Genomic DNA, 20,600 nt, shown 5'->3' with positions numbered 1-20,600 from the left:
AGGGAAGACTAGAATTTGACAGCAGCTCTGGCTGTGAGATTTAACTTTCCTTAAAGTCACAGGGTCAAGTAACTTAATCCTCCCTCGTGCAAAAGAAACTACTGCATGGCTTACTGAAGCCAAGATGAAACAAACAGGAAATTTACCAACTTAATTTTTTGAAAGGCTTTTTATTAATATTTGCTTGCCAAGAGAATGAAAAGCAGTGTTATTTCCTTTCTCACCTATCTACAGCACGTAAGAATCAGCTGGACAAAAATGGAGGGGGGAAGGAGCTAGAATTTTCCTGCTAGCATTGAAAGACTGTCTTCCTCTGTTGTTTCTGCGTTTGCCTTTCATTCCTAAACAGTATGTTTTTCACACCACAGCCAGAGTGCTCCTTTACAAATTTGAGTCTGATTGTATTACACCTTTTTCTCAAAACTCTCTGGGGGTATTTCATCGCTCTCAGAGTAAAATCTAACATCCTTATAATAGCCTATAGATCCCTGCCTGGCCTTGTCTCTGGTTTCTCTGTTACCTGCTTCCATTTTTTACCTCCAAAAGTCTATTTCCCACTCATTAGACATACAGTGTCTTTTGAAAACATGTATTAGAACATGCCACTGCTCTGCTCAAAATCTTCTAATGGCTGTCTGAACTCCCCCAGAGCAAAAGCCAAATAGGATAAATACAAAATCTTCATAGGACAAACAAGAGCTTGTTCTTCCGCCCCTCTAAGAATTCTCTTTCCTCTGTGCCCTGCTTAATTTTTTTCCATAGCACTTATCACCAGCTAATACACTGCATACTTACTTATTTATCAGACTTTTTGTCTATCTTCTCATACAAACATAAAAGCTGCACCAGCTAAGAGATGTTTCTGATACACTGTTGTGTCTCTAGTGCTAAGAAATATACCAGGGAACTAGTAGGTACTCAATAAATATTTCAATCAATAAATATATAAATACATGTGAATGATAAGTCAAGTTTACCTGGCTGGTAGGTAGTTCTTTATTGGGAAACAGAAATGGCAAGGTAATATTCTCTACTCATGCTATTTGTTTTCAGTTGAGTCTTTTAGTTTTAAATGTGTAATGATGTGTTCTGAAATGATAATTTTGTCTTCTTCTTGCCACTAATTCAATATCTTATTTATATTTTGTCCTTATTACATTGATTAGAACTCCCAAGAGAATGAGGTTTATTCTTTTTTTTTTTTTTTTTTTTTTTTTTGAGACGGAGTCTCGCTCTGTCGCCCAGGCTGAAGTGCAGTGGCCGGATCTCAGCTCACTGCAAGCTCCGCCTCCCGGGTTTACGCCATTCTCTCGCCTCAGCCTCCCGAGTAGCTGGGACTACAGGCGCCCGCCATCTCGCCCGGCTAATTTTTTGTATATTTTAGTAGAGACGGGGTTTCACCGTGTTAGCCAGGAGGGTCTCGATCTCCTGACCTCGTGATCCGCCCGTCTCGGCCTCCCAAAGTGCTGGGATTACAGGCTTGAGCCACCGCGCCCGGCCGAGAATGAGGTTTATTCTAAGAGAGCGAATCCTGTTTGGATTCTGATTTTAAAGGGGATGCCTCCTGTGCAGTTTCCCAACCTCAACGCTGTTGACATTTTGTCATGGATAATTCTCTGCTGTGGGGGTCATCCTGTGCATTTCAGGATGTTTAGCAGCATCCTTGGCTTCTACCTACTAGACAGCAGTGGCATCTTACCAGTTATGACCACCAAAATTATCTCCAGTTGTTGCCATGTGTCTCCTGGGGATAAAATCGTCCAGAATGAGAAGTACTGCCCGAGATGTCTCAGTGGTAAGTTTATTGTTTTTAGGCCAGATTTTCTGTGGGAGAATAATATATCTTATACTTTGTTGGAGGAAAAAATAGTACAAAGTTTTGGAAAGCATTTTGGCACTGAGAACCAAAGGCTTAAAAAATGTTTCTCCCCTTTCACCCAATTATTTATGCTTTAACAATTTATCCTAAAAAAATAATCAAAGGTGTGGACAGGGATTTATGTACAGGGATGCCTATTGCTGTTTTATTTATGACTGTGAGAGAATTGAAAACAATCTAACTGTCAAAAGTTAGGAGTGGCTTAAGAAATTATATCATAGAATGAGATATATTTCCCTATCAAAAATTATGCTTTTAAAAATATTTCATGGAATAGAATAAGTCATATATCAATGACTATCTATTATATATGTGTACATATATAATATGTTCATACCATTTTTTCCTTCAACAAGGAGTAAGAGTATATTATGATCTCACAGAAAATCTGGGCTGAAAACAATAAACTTAATACTGAAACATATATAAGTATATATATATAGCTGGCTTAGGATCAACAGCTATATAACATTATATAGGTTATGATCTTAATCATAACATACATGCACATGTATATGTGCACACACACATACACGCACATGGTGTGATCCCAAGTTGGTGAGAAGCAAACAGACAAAAATGCCAATGATGACTTTGCTAGGATTATATTCTTGTTTTCACTTCACTTGACCTGGGGAGATGAGGATTTGGGCCATCTATAGTGAAAACTATATGGCTTTCATGATGAATAAAACTCATGAAGGAGCATGGCCCCATGGACTCTATAGCCTTTTACCAAGCTGAATCTGTTTCAACATCAATCCTTATCTGTTTGTGTAAACCTCCTTGACCTTGGAATGGGAAGAAGCAATAAGGAATTATTGGCCTTGTTGTTATATTGGTACTTTCCTCAAAACCAACTTGCTGGAGTTGAGGCATCGTAAAAACAACAAGATAAAATCATCCTCTCTGGGAAATACATATACACAGATGTTCACATTTTTTTTCCTAACAACTTTTGCAATAAAAAGATGAAGTAAAAAGTTAATTACAAATATATGCCACAAGATGTACGTTTGCACATATATGGCCTTTTTCTAAGAGATTTGTAATAGTAGCACTAGTATTCAGCTAGTGAATGCTTTTTTCTTGATATTTAATTACAGAAAAGGCACTTCAGATTGGACAGAGGTTAACAATGCAGTATCTTTTTCCAGGATAACTTTGTTTTGTAATAAGAGCCTTTGCCCATGATATCTTTTTGACTTTTATCATGTGGGGTATAGCAAGATGCTGTTGGTTTTATTTCATCCCCATTTATCTGTTATCTCAGTCATGCTACATAGTTACACCCATTTGGAGTTAGGCATATACCAGATAACAGGAAGAGGCCTTTCACAGTGTAACTCAAGGATGAGAAGAGAGAAAGTTTCTCATAGCATAATAATGCACAAACGTTGATTGTCTTAAAGAGTACTTTCCAAAGCGCTGTTTGTGTACACCAGAACCACTGGACAACTTGTGAAATCAGATTGTTATGCTTTATGTCCAGACCTCCTGAGCATTCAGTAGGTCTGAGTTGGTGGTCAAGATTTTGCATTTCTCATTTCTCAGGTGATGCTGATGCTCCTGCCCTTGAGCAGGATGATTCAAGACCAGTGGTTCTGAATGAAATAAAATCTTTTTTTTTTTTTTTTTTTTTTTGAGACAGAGCCTCACTCTGCCGCCCAGACTGGAGTACAGTGGCATGATCTCAGCTCACTGCAGCCTCTGCCCCTACTGAGCTCAAGCGATTCTCCTGCCTCAGTCTCCCAAGTAGCTGGGACTACAGGTGTGTGCCACCATGCCCAGCTAATTTTTGTATTTTTAGTAGAGTGGGTGTTTTGCCATGTTGGCCAGGCTGGTCTCAAACTCCTAATCTCAAGTGATCCACTCTCCTCTGCCTCCCAAAGTGCTGGAATTATAGGCATGAACTACCGTGTCTGGCCTGAAGTAAAATCTTAATTACAAATATATGCCATAAGGTGCACGTTTGGGCATATAGGGCTTTTTTCTAAGACATTTGTAATAGTTCTCATTTTGAAAACCACTGGTCTTGAATCAATGAATCAATCATTGATGGCTGCTATCCTTCATCCACTGCCCTCCCCTTTAGATCACTTGAGTGGATCAAAAATTTTCTCTGAGTCCTCAGGTGATGGAAATAAATGACTGACAACCTAAGCTGAAGACAGAGAAAAAGAGGAGGTGGGATACAAGTGAGATGGTGATGGAGAAAAGGGTTTAAGAGACAGGGAGCCATGGGAAGAACAAAGAGAGAGTGAGTTTATGGGGCTAGATTTCTTCTTCAGCCCCAAAGAGGTATGAGTACATGAGCTACATGAGAGTATGGAAGATTGGATGCCAAGCTCACTCTGCCTGTGTCTGTGGGTATGATGAGCGGAATACAAAGCACTTGGAATTGACTATTACAGATTGACTCAATTTAGGCCACAACAGGTGTTTTGAACTTGAAGGAAAATATTGGCATATTTCTCTGAATACTGTGGGTGTCACTGTTCTCAGTAGTAGAATTCATTATCACCATTCTGATGTTGTTTATGGTAAAAGAGCTTCAGGTGAGCCTTGTTTCCTAGAAGGACGGGAACATTATAGCCAAGTTTATAATGAGTATAGGGTGAGTGTAACAGAATTTTCAAAATCAAATGATATCACTCCCTGTTTAAATTCTTCCCTTACAGTGGTTCTCAACCCTAGCTGCCCATAAAAATTCTCTCCTGGGGCATAAAAAAAAAAAAAATTCCTAATGCTCTAGCCACATGCCATATCATTTCAGAATTTCTATGCTTGAGACACAAGTACATTTTTCAAAAGTTCCAGGTGATTCCAGTGCAGCCAAGGAAGACAACCACTGCCCCAGTGGTTTCCTATTGTACTAGAAGAAAATCCAGATTATATTCCAGGGGTTACCAGCCTTCATCATCCTCTTGTATCTTCATCATCATTTTATGCTTCTTCCTCACTTGCTCGTTATACTCCCTGTAAGGGAGATGGCTACACTTTAGTCTGGAGTAGGCCAAGGTGGCCTTCCAGCACAACATGACTCAGCAGGTTTGGCGCACAGGCTTACAACCCCACACATTATGTAACAACGCCCTGTGAGGCACATTAGGTGATCACTCACGTGAGCTCGTGCTTGGCTTGGATGGAGCCACTATTGTCTGTAAAAGGTATAACTACCCCACTAATGCTGTACATATGTCTCACCCAGGCTCGTGGTTGGGCTCATGCCCAGAGAGAGAACAAAGCCATGTCAAAACTGCCTGTGATTCCTTGAGTGTTTTTCTAGTTACCCTTTACCTGCCCACCGACTCCCCTTGGACCTCAGTTAGACCTAGAACCCAACACTTCCCCAACACTGAAGTCCTTTTAAAAATGTGTAATTTATTGTAATTATTTTGGGTACATAGTGATTGTATATATTTTTGGGGTATATGTGATATTTTGCTCCAGGCATACAATGTGTAATGATTAAATCAGGATAATTAGGGTATTATTACCCCATTTATCATTTATTTGTGTTAAGAACATTCTAATTCCACTTTTTTAGTAAATTTAAAATATACAATATATTAACTATAGTCACCCTGTTGTGTTACTGGATACAAGGTCTTGTTAATTTTATCTAAGTGTATTTTTGTACACATTAACCATCTCCACTTTATCCTCCACTTTCTGCTACCCTTCCCAGCATCTGGTAATCATCATTCTATTTTGTATATCTATGAATTCAATATTTTTGGTTTTAGCTCCTACATATGAATGAAAAAAATGTAAAAAGCAGGCATATTTGTCTTTCTGTGTCAGGCTTATTTCCCTTAACATTATGATTTCTAGTTTCACCCATGTTGCAAGTGACAGGATTTCATTCTTCTTTATGGCTGAATAGTATTCCATTGTGTATATGTACCATATTTTCTTTATTCATTTGTCCATTGATGGACACTTAGGTTGATTCCATATCTTGGCAATTTTGAATAGTGCTGCAATAAACATGGGAAGATATCCCTTTGAAATACTGATTTTCTTTCTTTCAGATAAATACCCAGGAGTGGGATTGCTGGACTGTACGGTAGTTGTATTTTTAGATTTTTGGGGAATCTTCATACTGTTCTTTGTAGTGGTTGTACTAATTTACATTCCCACCAACATTGTACAAGGGTTCCTCTTTTTTCACATGCTTGCCAGCACTGGTCATTGGCTTACTTGTATAAAAGCCATTTTAAGTGGAATAACACCTTATCTCACAGTAGTTTTGATTTGCATTTCCCTGATGATTAGTAATGTTGAGAATTTTTTATATACCTGTTGGCCATTTGTTAATTTTATTTTGAGAAATGCCTATTCAGATCTTTCCCCCATTTTTAATTGGATTATTATTATTATTTTTATTTTCCCCATTGAGTTGTTTAAGCTCCCTATATATTCTGGTTATTAGTCCCTTGTCAGATGGGTAGTTTGCAAATATTTTATCCCATTCTGTGGATTGTCTCTTCACTTTGTTGATTATTTTCTTTGTTGTGCAGAAGCTTTTTAGCTTGATGTGATCTCATTTGTCCATGTTAGTTAGCTCTTGTTGCCTGTGCTTTTGAGGTCTTACTCAAGACCTCTTGACCCAGACTAATATCCTAGAGTGTTTCTCCAATGTTTTCTTCTAGTAGTCTCATAGTTTCAGGTCTTAGATTTAAGTCTTTAATCCATGTTGATTTGATTTTTATATGTGGCAAGAGACATACTTCCATTTTTCTGTGTAGGAATATCCAATTTTCCCAGCACAATTTATTGAAAGGATTGTCCTTTCCCCAGTGTATGTTCTTGGCTCCTTTGTTGAAAATGAGTTGACTGTAGATGTATAGACTTATTTCTGGGCTCTTGATTCTGTTCCATTTGTCTGTATCTCTGTTTTTATGCCAGTAGCTTGCTGTTTTGGTGACTATAGCTCTATAGTATAATTTGAAGTCAGCTAATGTGATTCCTCCAGTTTTGCTTTTTCTCTTTTGCTCAGGATGGCTTTGGTTTTCTGGATCTTTTGTGATTCTCTGTAAATTTTAGGATTATTTTCTCTATTTGAAGAATGTCATTGGTATTTTGATAGGGATTTTGCATTGAATCTGTATCTTGCTTTGGATAGTATGGACATTTTAATAATATTGATTATTTCAATTCATGAACATGGAATATTGTTTCATTTTTTTGTAGCCTCTTTTAATTTTTTAAGCTTTTGCCTGTCTCAGGGACTTTCTACATGCTATTCTTACTGCCAGAAAGGCTGTTCTTACAGCTCTTGAGCTGGTTAGCTCTTTAGGTCTTGGCTTAATATAATCTCTATCCCAGAATATCTATATAAAATAAGTTTCCCTTTGTTACTATCTCCTCTAGCATCTTTTTGTTATTGTTGTTTTTCCTGTTAACAGTATTTATCATGATTTTTAATTATATATCTACTTACATACTTATTTATTGAATACCTATGTTTTCTACTGTATGTAAGCTCCATGAGGCCATGTTCGTTGAGCTCACTACTTTAGTATCAGGACTTAGTACACTTCCTGAACATGGAGTATGTTTATAGCTGTTTTAATGCCTTTGTAACTTCATTGTATCTTTTACTTCTTAGTCTATGTCTTCTGGCAGATTTTTTTTCCTGGTTATGAATCACATTTTTCTACTTCTTCATGTGTCTCATAATTTTTTTATTGAATGACAAACATTGTACATTTTATTTTCTTGAATACGGGACTTTTTGTACTCTTTAAATAATGTCAGATGTTGTTATGATAATGTCTGGCAAGTGGTTAAGTTTCTTGCAGATTAGTTTGAACCTTTGGAGTATTCTTTTAAATTTCCTTTAGGGTGATTCTGAGTTTAGTCTAGGTAGAATTTTCTCAATCTCAACAGTATTTACAGTTTGGCCAGATAATTCTTTGTGTTGAGGGTCTGTGTGTGCATTGTAGATTGTTTAACAGCATCTCTAGCTTCTACATATTAGCTGCTAGTAGTAACCCTCTAGTTGTGACAGCCAAAAATATGGGCAAACATTGCCGAACCTCCATCCAGTTGAGAACCACTTCTCTAGGGTTCAATTAACCCCATTACTAAGGCATGGTAGTCCTCTGGGCTTTCTACTGAATCCTTGTATATTCAATGAATTGTAGGAACTCTAATGAGTCCTGGTACTGTGTGAATCTAAGGGTTACTCATCTTTTTGCTCCCCAGTTAGTGCTCTTTCCTAAAAAGTTTCTCCGTATGGCCCTGTGAGGTTTTACACTATGTAAGCCTGATGTATGTATCCAGTCAAACTCAAAGTACTACTCTATTTTTTTTTTTTCCTGGAATGCCTTCTCTGTGTAGCTTTCTCTTTGGGTAGTCTTCACTGAAAATTCTAGCTTTTTTCACCTCCTCAAATTCTGATATCTGCCTTATCAACTCAGCAAGACTACCAGGCTCTGCTTCAGTTCTCTGCCCTTGTACTGCAGTTTGGAAATTGCTTTTGGGCAGAAAGATAGGTTATTCCTCATTTGTTTCCCTTCTCCCAGAGATTACAGTTCTGAACTGACTTTTGTCTAATATCTGAAAATACCTGTGTCCTATATTTTTTTTCCAGTTTTCTAGTTGTTTATTGCAGGAGGGTAATTCTGAGGTTTGTCACTTCCTCATCCTGAGTGGCATATACAAGTTTTAAATGAGTGACTGAATGAATGAGTAAAAGAATGATCAAAGGAGAAGTACATTATGATGGATGAGAGGGACTGAAAAGATCTGCACCGTGAGGTGTGACTAAGGTCAGCAGATGCAGGTAGGGAATCCTAGTCAAGAACTGAATGCCCGTGGTGAGACGTCTTTAAGCAAAAGCATCTATTCCTCTGAGAGGAAGTGGGAGCCCACTGTAGGCTTGATTATGACTTTGAGTGGTGGAAGAAGCTTCTGGATTGGACCAGAAGGGGTCTGCACTCTGGTCTTAGCTTTGCCACAGACTAACGCTTTGGGTACAAATTAGCTCCCCTTTGTGGGCCCCAGTTTCCACAAATGGCTTGCTTCAGAATAAGGGAACCAACACAAACGTCTGTGGATACCAGGTGGCCTAAATCAGTCATGGTGTGTATGTGCAGACTATAGTGAACCAGGGAATACATCCTTCCCTAAAGGGGTGGTTGTTGGGGGAACTTCGGGATCTTGAGTTACCAGATATCATAATTTTCAAGAGAAGACCAAAATCTAGATTTTTGTGTGAAATTTTCTGATATTAATTGATAACTAATACAACTTAGGGCTCAGCACATCACATCTTTGGGCAAATTTTAGTCTCAAGGCTGCCAGGTGTAGCCAGTTATTCTTTTCCACAATGTCCACCTCTTTTATTAAAAGTACTCAGTATATGGTGATATTTCTTTTAGACCTTTTTTATTTGTTTGTTTTTAATATATGTCTCCTTCTCTTGACTGTGAGGTCTACGGGAGTGGAACTGTGCTTCTTTCATTAACTTCTGTATCTCTAATGCTTGGTGTGTACTAGACCCCTGAAATGAAATTCTAATACTAAGTACTTGAAATTAGCACAGACTTCCCAAGTTAAGGGCATAATCCCTAACAAGACTGCTTTCACTTCAACATCAGCCATAATTTGGGGGCTCCATGGCCACCATGTTTCTGAACAGCTAGTTACAAATTTGGGGATTCCTACTATTTCCTCATGTTTGATAATTGGCTAGAATGACTAACAGAATTCAGGAAAGTGCTACACTTACAATTATAGCTTTATTATGAAGGATACAAATCAGGACCATCTAAAAGAAGAGACCCATAGGGCAAGATCTGGAAGAATCCCAGACATGGAGTTTGCATGTCATCTCCCTGTCAAATCAGAATCTGTTACCGTCACAACCTGTTGATGTGTTTAGCAACCAGGAACACTTACCTAAGCATTGGTGTCTAGAGTTTTTATTGGAGTTTCATTACACAAGCATGACTGAATTGTTGGCTATGGGGTTGGACTCAATCCTAGACCCTGTCTCCTTCATGAAGGTTGGGCTGATATCATGTGGGTCAAAGCTGCAAGTTGCTAATCACATGGTTGGTCTTTCTGGTATAGTCAGTCCCTTTCCTGAAACGATCTAGGGGCCTACTGTATGTCACCTTGTTACACAAACTCAGGGGCAGTTCCAAGAGCCCACCACAAATAACAAACATACTCTATCACTCAAGGAATTGCAAGGGTTTAGAAGCTCCCTCCCAGATACCCAGGACAAAGACCAGACAAATTATTGTACAGTAGCCGCAATAAATATTGAATAATTATGAATATAAATATTGAGTGAATAAACAAATGGGATACAGTGGAACTCCTGTGATTTTTTTCTTGCTCTGACATGATGATGCACTTGATGATAATAATAACAACTATAACAATAATAGCTAACCTTTATGTTCTAATGCCTTGGTAACCATTAGGACTGTTAAAATGTATGGTAGTTTTTCTACCCTTTCTGGGACATGATAGGATTCTATTTCTCTACTTCTCTCTAAAAGTAGGCATAGCTATGTGACTTGCTTTGGCCAACAAAATGTTAGTAAGTGAAACTGGTACAGGATACTTCTGGGTGGAATCTTTGAAAACTATCCGACTTTTGCCATATTCTTTTCTCGTTATCTAAGCATGTATTGAGAAGCTAATGATCCAATTTGGACATATAGGATAAAAAGGAAATAGATTTTTGTTGGGTGAATTCATTGAGATTTGGGGGTTTATTACTACAGCATAACAGAATACATTTTAGCTAGCCTAAATGCTCTACATCCATTATTAAACTATTGTTATAATTTAATGCTTCCTAGAACCTGTGAGATATTCAGTATTAGCAGTCTCATTATTATAGGTGAGAAAACTGAAGCATAAAGGAGTTATGTAACCTGTCCTAATTCACATCCTTGGTAGGCGGCAGGGCTAAGCCAAGGATTCAAATCCAACAAGTTGTCTCCAAATCTAAGTGCTAAAGAGTACAAATCAACAAGGGTGAGGCAATGGGAGAAAGGTACTTAAAATTTGGTGGTGATGGTGGGTGGTACCTTGAGGAGCAGCACTGTGTGGGATGATTTTTTTACACTCTGCTGCTGTGTTTGGTTTAAGTTGCTTTGTCCTTTCAGTTACAGGCTTAGAGGAGGAGAGAGTCTAGAAGTGTCTCTGGATGTGCTTTTGACATTTTGTATTTCACGCCCATGAAATAGTGGAGATTCTTAATTGTTGGTTGCTTTTTCAGAACAAATACAGAAGTTATATTCAAAAGGATTTCTTCCTGCCACATGGAAAGTCTTTGACGCTGCCTTGGCATTTGAGGAAATAAGCATCCAAGCGAATAAATAGCTGTTGCATGTGATTGGGCAGAATTTAAATGGCAACAAGGAAGGACCGAGGGACAAAGGAATAGCCATTTGGGTTTCTCCTGGCCCTTGTAATCCTTTGAATACTTAATTGGATTTTCTTTCAAACATCTTTCATTGTCTTCTGCAGTTCAAAAGGGAAGGAAACTCATCCTATATATTCATGAGTTATAACCAGTCATGCTTTGGTTTCAGTAAAGGGCCTGGAGAAGAGCTGAGGAAGTTATCTTGGGAGGCTGTGAGAAACAGAAGGTGTGAACAGGTTGTCCCAGCAGCTTGCCTGTCTCTCAGGCCTCAGGTACATCCATTCTCTGGGCCCTCCAGGCTCTAAGGTCTGTACCACTCATCCTGCACCAAACACATACTGGCTGCTTGTGTTTGCTGGTTTCTCAGTCCTGTATCTCTCTCCAAGGCTACTCTGCAGTCTCAGAAGGACATGATCTATATTTGACACAATCTCTGATGCACAGCTATGTACATAGAAAATAGTAGCTATTTGTTAATTGTGATTGACCAGGAAATGAGGATATATTGGGAAGAAGGTTTGGAAATACTTTATGCAGCTCTGTGATCTATTCGGAGAGATTTTTCTGTAGGAAAGGATTGTTAGCTGTCAATACTCCAAAAGAAAAGCCTGTTGATTTAGCAAAGCTAAGTTTGTTGGACTTTCTACATTTAAGGAGAACACTACCCTGACAGTGTTGGCAATAGCTCAGAAGGGGATAGTCGGGGAGGATATTTATTGGGTTTAGGACCTGGGCTGGAAAATTTTAAGGTGAGTCTTTCGAGGCAGAAAAGTAACTGGAATCAGGCAGAGTTTATGACAATATTTTATGTAATATAGAGGTGGAGGTTTTGGGGTGTGTATATTGGTGAGGCAGCTATTGGTGTCTGAAAGTAAACTGTTTTATTATTTTATGGTCTTATCTTCTAAGTGCAAGTATTTCCTGAATCAGGTAGCTAAATTATTTTTTGCCTGATTCCAGTATTGTTTAGCCCGGAGGGAAAAGAAGTATGCTTGTATATAAATATTCCTCAATTAAGTTGATAAGAAAATAGAAGGAATGTTTTGTCCCGTAATTGTTTAGCACAAGGACAGAGAGGTTTGTTGGTTTCAGTTCTCAGGATAGACAAAGAACCTGGCAGGTCTTTTGGAGACTATATTTATGACTCCAGCCATTAGCAAATATCTTTTCTCTAAACCTCCTCACACTTTGGATCTGTACCAGTCTGTACTAATCATGAAAGTCTGACATGAATTATTCTGAATTATTTCAATCTGCTGGAGCTAAACTAAGGTGATAATAGAATCCTCTGATAGAGAAGACTTCATTTCTCTGTTTTTTAAAGTCACTAAACTTTTCACAACCTAAATGAATCAAGTATCTTTCAATGGGTGAAGTGGTCTGTTAATTTTGTTTTAGGTCAATCAGAAATAATTCATTTTTTTTTTTGAGACCCAGTCTCTCTCTGTCACCCAGGAGGCTGGGGTGCAGTGGCACCTGGCTAATTAAAAAAAATTTTTTTTGTTGAGATAGCCTAGGTTGCCCAGGCTGGTCAGTAGTCTTTAGCCTCAAGCAATCCTCACTCCTTAGCCTCTTACAGTGTTGAGATTACAGGCATGAGCCACTGTGCCTAGCCCAATCAGAAATAATTTTATGTTTGCATTTACTGTAGTCCTTTTCAAAAGGAGGTGACCCTGCAATGGTCTACAAATATTTTTACCAAAATGGGGATGCATTCCCAAAAAAAGTGGTAAATGTTATTGCTCTCTACTGTTGAGTAAAACATTCTCTGCTTCCTACATGCAGAGAAGCAACGACCTCTTGTTTAGAGAGTACAGTGAGTGTAACAAATTATTTTACTTAGTTGAAGCATTGCATTCTCGCCCAAAGATGGCATGAAAGACAGAGTTAAAAATAATTTGTTTATTAAATGTTAATAATTGCATGCACCAGTGATTTGTGAAATACAGGCAAAGTAGAACTAAACAATAAGGAAACATACCTGTGCCCTTAGAAAAATAAATTGTACACTCAGCATCTGGAAGGTAAATGACATGTTTTCCTCCTTAGATGCAAATAACAGTTAATGGTGACAAGGGCATAGTAATCTTTATGTGATTTCCCCTCTAGAAGTATGTCTTGAAATAATGAAGCTATTTTCAGTTCAAAAGATGAGTTTAAAAAGATTAAGTTAAAGGGCTATCAAAAACAAAGCAAAACAGAATAGAACAAAACAAAACAACTTCAGAGATAATTAGTTTATTTATTTCTCTTTGAAAAAGCAGCCCCTTGTTCCCTATTAGTTCTTAAGTTTTCTTAGGAATATCATTTTCTTTGCATAATAAATAAAATAATAACCATCACTATGATGTCATTTGTTGAGTAACTACAATGTGATAGCCACAGTGCTAGATCCTTCATTGCATTACCTCAATCAACCCTCCCAACAACTCAATGAGATAGGTATTCTTCTCTCATTTTATAGATGGTAAATTTGAAGGTCAGAGAGATAATATTATCTGCATCTCACATTCTTGCTCTTAAAGACTCGTGAGTCATTGAATGTTAGATGCAGAATGAAACTTAGAAATAATCCATTTCGGCCCCTTGGTTGTTAGATAAGAAAACTGGGGCAGAGAAAGGAAGTGATTTGAAGTAGAAGCTTACTGTGGGTTGCACATTGCGGAGGACATTGCAGTTGGATCTTCACATCCATTCCAAGCCAACACTGGTAATTCCTTCACCTTTGCCCATTAATAATACAGGAATGGACAGTTGATTATGGAAGTGTGAGGGGATGTGTGTTAGAGGGTTTCCTGGAGCAATTCCATAATTTCACTGATCCTTAACAAGTTACAAGGAAAGAAGACAGCCATCTTTCTGTTAATCCAAAGAGGATGCCAACCTGAAGAATGACTGAGTGGAGAGAGGAAAAGCATCTGCATTCTTGATGACATTGCTGGACCTCTGATTTAACTAACTTTGAAGCTTATCTGACCTCTGGACTGTATAGTTTTATTAAAGTTCAATATGGTTACATAGTTATGATTAGCTATAATATAAAGTTACATGGTTATAAGTATATAGTTATATATAGTTATAACAAATTTTCTCATTGTGTAATTCAGTTTAAATTGGGGTTTCCACTTGCTGTGAAAAGGATAAAAAGATTTATTTAAGTTGCCTTTATCTGTCTCCTCTCTCTCTCTATCTGGGTGTGTATATACATGCACATTTAGTGTAATGAACTCAATTAGGAGAAAAGCAAATTATACACAAGTATGTAACAAAAGTATAAAACTGAGAACATGATATATAGATACAGAATAAAATATACCTAAACTCAGATAGCGATGAATAGAGTTAGATACAGTTCAATATAGCTACATACTATCTAGATTGGGGAAAATGGTTTATTGAAAATGAATTTTGAACAGAATCATGAGAATGGGAATGGATGAGTATCAATAGAGTTTTAAAATAAAAAGCTAAGCTTCTAGGGCCATAATATTTTATTTTCATTTCCTGACAGAGAAACATAGCCGGGTGGTGGCATAATAATTTTTATAACTTGACTAGACTAAATGAATAACATAAGTATGGATACTTGTGTATCTGCAATCAAGACATTTTTGAGATATTTAGCCTTGGCCCACTCATTTATATTTGGAAGTCTGAGAAATGTAGAGAAAATATATTCATTTGCTTTTTTCTCCTTCCCAAAATATGGTCACTTCACAACAAAATAGAGCCTTTGTTTGAGTTTTGTCTGAAACATTGAACTTTTCTGAAATATTTGCCACCCTTTCACCTTCTTCCCAAGAGGTCAGAAGTTTCCAGAGAGAGCAAATATCCTTACTTCCACATGGTTGAAAATCCAAGAGCAAATGTGGTTCGGGCCCTGAGTTAACTCTTTTGTGGGCCACTTGGCAATGTTCTCTTGCAGAGCTCAGTCTGGCTTTTCATTTCACCATGGCCTTGGAAACGAAGGGGATTTTGGTAGACTGTATTACTGTGTGAAAACATCCAGCACCTCTGTCTCAGGCAGAAGCATACATTCCCAGTCAGTTGTAATCAGGCATGCCACGTGATTTGCTCTGGCCGGTGGCAGGTGAGTGGACGTGATATGTGTCACTCTGGGCAGAAGCTTTAAGAAGAGTGTGTGAGTTGCCACTTTCCCATTATCCTGCTTCTATGATAGTGGAAATGGGAGTTGTGGGTTACAAAGTTATTGCAATGAGCAAAGCCCTGGACAGCCTGTACTGTACATGTTCTATGTGTGAAAAAGAAACTCCATTATTTAAAACCAGGAAGATTTGACATTGTTTGTTACCACACCATAATCTAGCAAATCCTTACTGATACAGTGATAAGCAAGGATGTGGAGTTATGGACCATGGCAATTATCCCTCACTGGAAATAAGCAAACTACAGATGGCATTCTCTAGAGATGATCAATTTTTTAGATCCTGTTTTTAATTTTGTAAAGAAAGATAAAAGAGAAAGTGTACAAATATTAGAGGCCTGAGAAAAAAACTAAAACATGCATAGAAATTTTTCAGTCATGTTAAGTTATAGTTTATGTACAAATTGGTGCATGGGTTTTGAAATTTCAACATGAATGATTATTATTCTCTTGTTGACTATCTTATTAAAGTTTTGGCTATGATTATAGTGCTTATTATTTGCAAAACTAGTTAATACACATTGTTTATTAAAGTGTTACAGCAATCCACAACTTGCAGTAGTTAAAAGGTGTGTGTATGGGTATTTACAGTTGTCTGCTTCCCTCTCATCCTGCTCCCCATCTCTCAATCTCCTCCCAGCTCCCATCTATGGAGTAAAGTCTTTGCTGCTTAGCTGGCTTTGTACCTTCTGTTGTGTTCAGGGAGAATACTGGAAAGGAGAGAGTGGAATTTGAAAGCAGGTCAAATTACTTAAGTAGAAAAGGATGAGTCTGGGAGGGGTAGCCTGGGAAGATGAGAAAAACCATCAGGTGTGTGGGGAGTGGGGCAAGAAAGAGGGAAGGGAAAAGGAAGGGAAGCCAGGATGCTGTGATGAGGAGCGTTGGGAGAGATGAATAACAATTACTTGTTGGAAGGTCTGCTGTGTTGTGTTTCTCAAGAGACATTTCAAAATTCAGTTTTCTAGTTCCAAAAAGAATATCCTGTTGGTATTTTTATTCTTCTCACATTACATATATAGATTACTTTTGGGAGAATTGACAGCCTTCCCATACAAGGATGGAATATGCATATTAATTTCTTCAACTTTTCTTTTCCATATTTACCTCAGGTTATGTTATCTTCGTATACCTTGTATATCTTGTTAATTTTAATCAATTCTATTTAAATTTATTTCTACATATTTTGTATTTTTGTTCCTCTTGTCAAGGATATCTTTTCTTCTATGATATTTTGTAACAGCTTACCATTTATTTTGTAGGAATACTGTCTATTTTTTGTTTTATTATTATACACCCAAGTGCCTTACCTGTTTTTCATTGTTTGAAATTCTAGTTGATTCTCTTAGGCGTTACAGATATACAATCATATTAACTGTAGATAGTGGTAATGTTATTTCCTCCTTCCTATTTTTTTATACTTTTAATTTTATTCTCCTACATAATTGCATTGGCTAGTACTTCCATAACAATCTTAAAATAATATGGTGTCAGTGGATGTCACTGACTTCTTCCTGACTTTACCGATGATATTTACAGTGTTTCTCTGATGCTTCTGTTTGGGTTGAGATGCATGCTTGTGCATAGCCATGCTTCTCTCTGTCTCTATTGATAAAGACGTGTTTATCTATCTATTTCTATCAAAATGAGTGTAACCAACCTGTCCCTTTTGCCTGGGCCTTTCCCAGTTTTAGCATTGAAAGTCTTGTTCCTGGGAAACTTCTCAGTCCCACACAAATTGGGAAAACTGGTTATATGCACTAAAATCAAGAATGGATATGAATTTTATCTGATCATTTTTCAGCATCTCTGTAGATACCTTATAATGTTTCCATTTGTGTGATTGAATGATTGGTTATATTCATATGTTCTATAATAACGAGCCATATTTTTTCTCTTGGCATAAACACCAATTAATCGTGTTATGTTAGTTCTCTAGCTAACTGGTTGCTGGACTCTACTTGCTAGCATTTTTAAGTTATGTATTTTTTGTGAACATTCACAAGTGAGATCAGTCTGTAGTTTTCTTTTTTGTCTGTTATCTTTGTTGGATTTGGGTATCAGTGTTGTGGTGACTTCATAAAAATAATTTTGAATCTTTCTTTTTCTCTGTTCTGCAACAATTTTAAATAGCATCAGCTTTGCTATTCCTTATAGTTTTGGTAGGTTTTCCCTGTGAAACCATCTGGACTTGGTGTTTTTGTGATAAGTAGCTATTTGATGATTTTTTTCTAGTTTTTTTTTTCCTTGACAGTAATTGGCTTGTTTAAATTGCCTGTATCTTGGGGTTCAATTTTGGTAATTTATGTCTTCTTGGACAATTGTACATTCAGGTTTTCCAAATTATTGGACTATAAGTGATAAAAATAGTCTCTCTTATGATTCTTTTAATATACTCTATATTTGTACATTTTCACATTTTCATTTTTAATTTTTTATGCTTCACACCTTTATTCCTTACTTTAGCTTAGGATTTTCTATTTTATTGGATGCATTTTTCCCTGTCAAAGAACATATGTCTGTCTGTCTTCTCTTTCTCTTATCTATATGTCTTTTTATGTAGTTTTACTGTTTTTTAATTTTATAATTAATTGATTTCTGGCTTTATTTATTATTTTCTTCTGCTTTAAGATTATTTATTATTTTCTTCTGCTTTATAACTCCTTGATAATGTATATGTAATTCATCTCTCTTCATCTTTTCTTATTTATAATATATGCTGAAGATTATGAATTTTTCTCTGAGAACTCTTTAGCTGCAGCCCATAGATTCTGACATGGTGTTTTAAAGCCTTTGTCATTCATTTTTAGTCCAATTGCATTGTAATCAGAGAATTATGTGCATTACCCACATGATTCCCACTTGAGGATATTTGGCCCATCACCTCTGCCATTATGTAGAATCCAGGGAAGTCCCCCTGCCAGCTCACAAAACCCATCTGGATCCAAAGATAGAATTGTTAATTTCACCCCTCAGGATTTATCACTTATTTTGTGCTTTTCCCATCTTCCAGAACTCTGTTTAATTTTCTCTGCATTTGGCAACTCTTCCTCATATATTGTGGCTCAGCTATACAGATGTCCCTAGTTCTGTCAAAAGTGGAGTTTGTGTCCTGTGTCCTGTCTCTCCTTCTCCTTGTTGCTTTGAGGCATTTCCAAAACAAAGGGTACCAGAAACTTCTTTACTCTGCCATTTTATAACAGGCAGTCTTGGGCATGATGTAATTCTAGATTGCCCTGCAAAAGATTTTGGGAAGCCAACTATTCTACACTCATGCCTCCTGGCATTTCATCAAACCAGTATTTGGGTATTTCTGCCAAGCCTGGTAGGAAGGACTCTCAGTGTGTTCATTTCCAGTGCACTCAAATCAGATTCAATGATCGCAGTTGCTTCTTCCCAACTGGTTGTTCTCCATTCCTCTCCTTACGTTTCTCCTCAGTCCTTTTTCTGTCTCACTTGTTACTGGACCAGCCCATGTTCCTAGTATCATGATTTTGAGTTTTTCTCATTTCAGCTACAAATGTTCTTTAAAGCTGATCTGCTTCTGCAAAATTGTAACTACTCTTTCAGTAAAAGGACCATTTCTTTCTTTTAAATTTCAAATCATCTGGTGTCTAGGCAGTAAGTTCAGTTCATGATCAACAGTAAAGAGACCACTATCTTGCTGGAACACATCCTTCTGGAAACTCTCCCTTTGATACGTCTAATAGTCTCTGTCCTTACTCCCTTCCTATCTCCTCACCGTTGTGACTTCTCTGTCCACCCCTTGCATATCGATGCTCTATAGGCCTCTGTCATCAGCTCTTTCCTTTGGCTCTGAGTTCTCCCTGGTGGTCCCATCCTTGTACATGGCAAGAATGAGCACCTGAGTTGTGAGGATGCCCACGTCTGTGATTCTCTGTTCACACCTCAGTGGGTACTCAGCCAGGCCAAGCCCCTGCTCCCCTGCTTTCCTATGGATTGGCTCTGGAGTTGTTAAGGATGGACCTGGATAAAGCTGCTGTTGTGGGAGGGGCACCACTTGCCATGTAGTCACCTAAGACTGAAACTTGATGTTGCCCTCAACGCCACTCTTCCTCTTACCCTGCATGTTACCAGTCACAAATTCCATAAACTCTGCCTTTCGAACTCCTCTCCATTCTTTTCCCTCCTCCCTACTTCTGTCACTATCAAATCCAGACCAAACTCATCATTCTTTCCCTGGACACTTAAAATAACCCTTGAATTCTTCTTCCTGCCTACAGTCTTTGCCTGCCCCCTAACTCCATCTTCCACCCAATGTCAGAATTATCTTTCAGAAATGGTCTCATGCCCCCACTGACACTCCCTCTTCAGTAGACCAAAGACGAGCCGGGCTGAGGGATGCCGTGCCCAGCACCCATTATTAGACAATAACCAAGACATCTCTGCCTTGACTACTAAACTCCTGGAAATGAGGCACAGCTCCAGGGAGAAGAGAGGGGAACAAACTCCAGATTGTGTATGTTTCTGTCACTGGGACAGAATGAAGGCTAGAAATAGAATAGACTTGAGTTACAAAACAATAAATCATAATTCAAATACACTTGAGATGTGAACAGCTGCACTAATTGTTTTTATATCTTTGTCTTTACTAGATAGGGAGCCCTGGGGGTTCCTGTCTAACTCCTGTACATGACTCTTGGGTGCACAGTAGGTACTTTAATATGCACTTGTAGAATTGTTGATGTGCATCTAATACCTCACTGCTCAAGTGCTCCTAATCTGACTCCGTAAGAGAATCCGTGAGAAACTCGTTCTTTCTCTTTTAGACAGGGATAATTAAGTTAGTGCTAATATAGTCAGCTGGGAAAAAGGGTTTGCAAGGGAGGGAAGAAGGGAAAAAAGGAGAGAGAGAGAGCACACCAGTGAGCCCTGGGCTTCTCTGAGGGTAAGAATTACAGATTATTATTCAAGTACCTAGACAGGAGCACAAACTGGACACTTTTCAGTGGATTGGCTCTGGAGTTGGCAGGGATAAACCTGGATATAAATCTGAGAAGGACTCACTCAAACTGTTTATTTCTCCTCATTGTGTGGGAAGGAAATTATCCTTGGCTAAGCATGTAACTGTGAACTGGAGCGTGCATCCCTGGCTAATACTAAGTTAATGGGGTGGGCCTGAGATGGCCTTGCCAGCT

Source organism: Trachypithecus francoisi, unplaced genomic scaffold, assembly GCF_009764315.1.
Source record: "Trachypithecus francoisi isolate TF-2019V2 unplaced genomic scaffold, Tfra_2.0 Lachesis_group0, whole genome shotgun sequence".
NCBI classification, from domain to species: domain Eukaryota; kingdom Metazoa; phylum Chordata; class Mammalia; order Primates; family Cercopithecidae; genus Trachypithecus; species Trachypithecus francoisi.
This window is presented reverse-complemented; position numbering follows the sequence as displayed.